The following is a 4864-nucleotide window of genomic DNA, read 5'->3' as shown; positions in this document are numbered from 1 at the left end:
TTCTTTACAAATCCTCGTTTTGTACTTCTAATTCGTGACCGGTGTTTTGTTTTGATCTCTCCCCTGCGCTTCCGCGTTTGTCACTTCTGAGCGGCGCATGTGCAACGCCGACGTCCTACGTCATCCGCCCGGAGCTGCTTCCGTGTACAACAGTGAGTGCAAGCTAGATTAAAGTGATTATTACGTTTTGAATATGGATATTTTTCGTACAAAAACGCATCGATTCGCTACAGGAGGCCTTTGTTAACCCCCCAGAGCCGTGTGAGGCATTTTTTATTATGGATGAATGCGCTTTATTTCACTTCTTTTGGACTGATGCATTGCAACACCCGCTGACTGCCATTAAACAGCTTGGAAGATCAAAGACAATTTTTAATATAACTCCGATTGGATTCGTCTGAAAGAAGAAAGTCATATACACCTAGGATGACTTGAGGGTGAGTACTTCATGGGCTAATTTTCATTTTTGGGTGAACTAACCCTTTAAATTCATGTTCTCCAATCATGGCTTCCTCTTTTTCTCAGTGTTTTTCCGAAGGATTGCAGAATGCAGACTGTGGCCTGTTGAGATCATGAAGGCCATTCAGACCGTACCAACCAAAGGTGGGAAGACAGGCAAAGACAAGCTGGTGAACATCCTGAACTTCAGCATATCTTAAAGGAATAGATACCCAAAAATTAAAATTTGCTGAAAATGTACTTTGCTTCAGCTCATCCAAGATGTAAATGAGTTTGTTTCTTCATCAGATTTGAAGAAATGCAGCATTACATCACTTGCTCAGCAATGGATCCTCTGCGGTGAATAGGTGCCATCAGGATGAGAGTCCAAACAGCTGATAAAAACATCACAATAATCCACAAGTAATCCACACCACTCCAGTCCATCGGTTACTGTCTTGTGAAGTGAAAAACTGCATGTTTATACTGTGGGTTACTTGTGGGTTATTGTGATGTTTTTATCAGCTGTTTGGACTCTCATTCTGACGGCACCCATTCACTGCAGAGGATCCATTGGTGAGCAAGTGATGTAATGCTACATTCCTCCAAATCTGTTCCAATAAACAAACTCATCTACAGCTTGGGTGGCCTGAGGGTGAGTAAATTCTCAGCAAATGTAAATTTTTGTGTGAACTATTCCTTTAAGACAGCACTCAAACCCCAAAACAAGACGGAAATGATTTAAAATTATTTAAAATTCCATTAATGTACTTGCTTATTTATAAAACAGAAACATTATTGCTCATGTGTGTTGTAGGGGGAGGATGAGGCACAGATTTCATTCCACGGAGTGGTTTACATGGATCTGGTGCCATTGTTGTACCCTGGAGTGCGGCGTATACACGGGGTGTACAGAATCTACCCGGCCGTTTTATGAGTCTGATCTGCTGAATAAGGTGAGTGAATATGAGTCACATCCACATGAAATGAATCATGCTTCAAATCAAAATCAGAAATGACAGAACACAGTCTGACACCACTGAATTAAACTGCAACACTTTCACATCAATGCAAAAATTATTTTATTGTATAAAATGACTCAAGATATTTAGTCTTGTTTTTAAAAAAGATGGAAATTATGTTTGTTTAAAACAAGAAAAATATCTGCTCGTGGGGTAAGGAAAGGGGAAAACCAATTATGTTTTACCAAAATAGGCAGATTTTCTTTTAGTTTTAAGCAAATTTAAAAATTTAAGCAAGTTTTAAAATTTTGAACAGAGCAATACTTAATATGTTAAGTAATTTTACCTCTCAACTTCTCAAGTAAATGTATCTTGATTTAATAATGTTTCGATATTTGTACTGGAAAAATAGTATTGATTAAGAAAATAAGTTTTGCCGTGTCTCCAGTATCATTTTAAGTCTGGGATGGTGCCTAAAGTTGCATTAAATTAATTTTAAATTTGGTTCTTGCCATTATTGCCTCTGACTAGTAAAAGTTTTACACCATAAAAATTACTAGTACTTTTGATCAATATTTTTAAATGGTGGTCCACTCAACAATACAGTAACAAAAACCTTTTGTATGATGCTGTGTCGATATCGATAGAGGCCATTATAAAGTCCAAGACCACTTTTGAATCAGCCAGCTGAACATAAAAAAAACCTAAGTGCACCATTTTCATTTTCAGAAAACATTTAAGAGCACATACTATCTTAAGACTGATCGTTTGACAGTGAATCTTATCTTCTGTGCTGTTGCAGACTGAGAGGACCTACAGCATCCTGAAGGAGTGCAGCAGAGCGCCAGCAGCACTGGGCCGAACTCAAGCCAATTCCTCTGTCAACTCCTTAAAAGTGACATATCATGAAAATCTGACTTTTCCAGGTTTTAAGCTCAGAAAACCGTATATCAGAAGTTTAAACTCATATGGTTTAAAACACATGACTTCAGCGCGATAAACATGATAATCAGAACCAAAACAGATGTTTTTAGCAGCTCTATTCTGGAAAAGGGGGCGGGGAGCAACAGCTCATTTGCATTTAAAGAGACAGGCCCGAAAAACAGTGTGTTTCTGCTTCCACTCAAAATAGGCATTTTCAAAATGATATAATAAATGATCTGTGGAGTATTTTGAGCTGAAACTTCACAGACACGTTCTGGGGACACCAGAGACTTATATTACATATTGTAAAAAGTAGCATAATATGTCTCCTTTAAAGGCTTTTCAGAGTAAACCATGGAGAACCAAAGAGGAAACAACAATGTTTTTAAAAAGGTACAAAAAAATATCACAAATCAGATCTTATTAATATCTCAGCTCCTTCTGTGTTAATATGTATTTGGAGACCTTTTTGGAGAACCATCTAAGAGAAAGATGATACTTACTGAGTTTTAGTACAAATATCTACATATATGCACACAAAGCATGCGTTTTTACCCAAATGAGACATGATAGATTTCACGGGTTAAGATCTTTTGGAGCAGATGACATCTCTTGCCCTTTCTGTGCTGTGTTGGGGCTCGTTTTCGATGTCCCCCTAATTAAATCCGGATCTGTGGCAGTGAGTTGCTTCCCAAACCAATTAGCTGTAATAGCAGCAGATTGCCGGCCTCGTCGCGGCGTGGTGAATCATCTCCTTTGCTCATCTGCCCCCCTCTGACGCCCCGTGGCTCCGCAGCAGACGGAGAGAGGCGAGGAACACACAGCCGCTCCACCAACTGAGCATCTGACGCCGCAGCTGCCCGCTAGACAAATAACAGCCGCTCAGTCAACACACACACCTTTATCAGTGTGTGTGTTGACTGAGCGGCTGTTATTTGTCAGTCCCAGGCTCAGAGGCCTCTTTCATAGCTCAACAGATTTAACTTCTTAGATGTGTTTTGTATCAAAGTATAAAACTATTAAAGTGTCAGTGGAGAAACATGTGAGACATCGGAGTTTAGAGTTATAAAATCAATATAGATTATTTGATCTTGAAAGAATTTGGTTCATACTGAGATCTCTGACTTTTGATAGCAGACTTTAATATCTTGACAAATCTGAGCATGAGTGTTTTTCTAAGGAGAAAAGTGACTTGAGAAGTCTCCAGTTATTTCAATTTAGTCTAATTGCTGTCTAGAAGAAGCAACTGAGATATTATAAATCTCAGTAGCTCCGTCCTTCATTTTGTTCTCTCACTAAAAAAAAAAAAGTTTGAAAGAGTTCAGTAAGATTTTTTAATGTTTTTGAAACACATCTCTTCTGCTCACCAGGGCTGCATTTATTTGATCAAAAATACAGTAAAAATATTACAACTTAAAATAACACTTAATGACCCCAAACGTTTGAACAGTAGTGTATATATTTATTAATACTTATTAATACAATAATTATAATTCAACCTTTTGATTTTGTGGAAACTGTGATACATTTTTTCAGGATTCATTGATTTATATAAAGCTCAGAAAATGTTATAAATGTCTTTACTGTCACTTTTGATCAATTTCATCCATTCTTGCTGAATAAAAATATTAATTTCTTTCAAAAAAATAAATATAATAATAAAATAAATAAAATGGAAAAAAAACATTTACTGACCTCAAACCTTTGAATGGTAGTGTACTGTACATCACATTACTCAAGTAAAATAGGTTATAGGTTAATACATACAAAACATTTCAAAGAAGTTTATAAGTAAATAAGTGTGGTTCTACAGGAAAGACTAACTGATGTCCTCTTTCTACAGCCAGAGACTGACAGTGTGTCTGGACTGGAGCCTCAGGTGAACACGGAGGGACAGGTATGATCTTCACCTTTTTTCCCCTAAACTTTTGTCATGGTCTCAGATGTACGCCTATTCAAGATTGTACATTATTATTGAAATTGCTGTGGAAAAGCCGCTGGTTCCAAAGAGACCACCGGAGGAGCTGGCCAAACGGTGATGGGAAAGAGTTTCATTCCAATTCAAAGCATTGTGTTGTCCTCAAATATGTCTGCTTCATATGAATTGATTCTGTCTGATTTAGTGTGATGGAGCTGGTTCCTCCCAGACCTCCTCTGCCTCGACGGCCAGCAGGAGCAGAAAGAGTAAAAACAACATTTGTTCTTGTTTTCTCACTACTTCTGCCATTTATTTTCCTCTCACAGTCAGATCAGAAAAAAGAAAATGAATGACAATTACTATGAAATGCCTGGGTCATATTTCACTTCAAAATAAATAAATAAAAAAATAGATATTTTTCCACTGTAACATTATTTTCAGGACAGTTGAGCACTTTGTCCCCTACATTTAAATTTATGTGATACATTATTAAACAAAATCACACTTGCAGTCATGCTCTTGTTCCGAATACGTATGAATGAATCAGCGTTTTTGAACAAATTGGTTGAGTGATTCAGTGAATCGTTCAATCACTTATTCCGTTCCTGAATAAATCAGCATT

The 4864-nt window shown here is 37.3% G+C and overlaps 1 pseudogene; it reads left to right on the top strand.

The window, feature by feature from the left end:
• The first annotated feature begins 491 nt into the window (after positions 1-491).
• LOC107678259 (cilia- and flagella-associated protein 70-like) overlaps positions 492-4864 on the top strand; it is a 14436-nt pseudogene continuing 10063 nt past the window's right edge.

The sequence above is a fragment of the Sinocyclocheilus anshuiensis genome, unplaced genomic scaffold (assembly GCF_001515605.1).
Source record: "Sinocyclocheilus anshuiensis isolate Anshui unplaced genomic scaffold, SAMN03320099.WGS_v1.1 scaffold1764, whole genome shotgun sequence".
NCBI lineage: Eukaryota > Metazoa > Chordata > Actinopteri > Cypriniformes > Cyprinidae > Sinocyclocheilus > Sinocyclocheilus anshuiensis.
The sequence above is the reverse complement of the archived record's forward strand: the minus strand, read 5'-3'. Positions and strand labels throughout refer to the sequence as shown.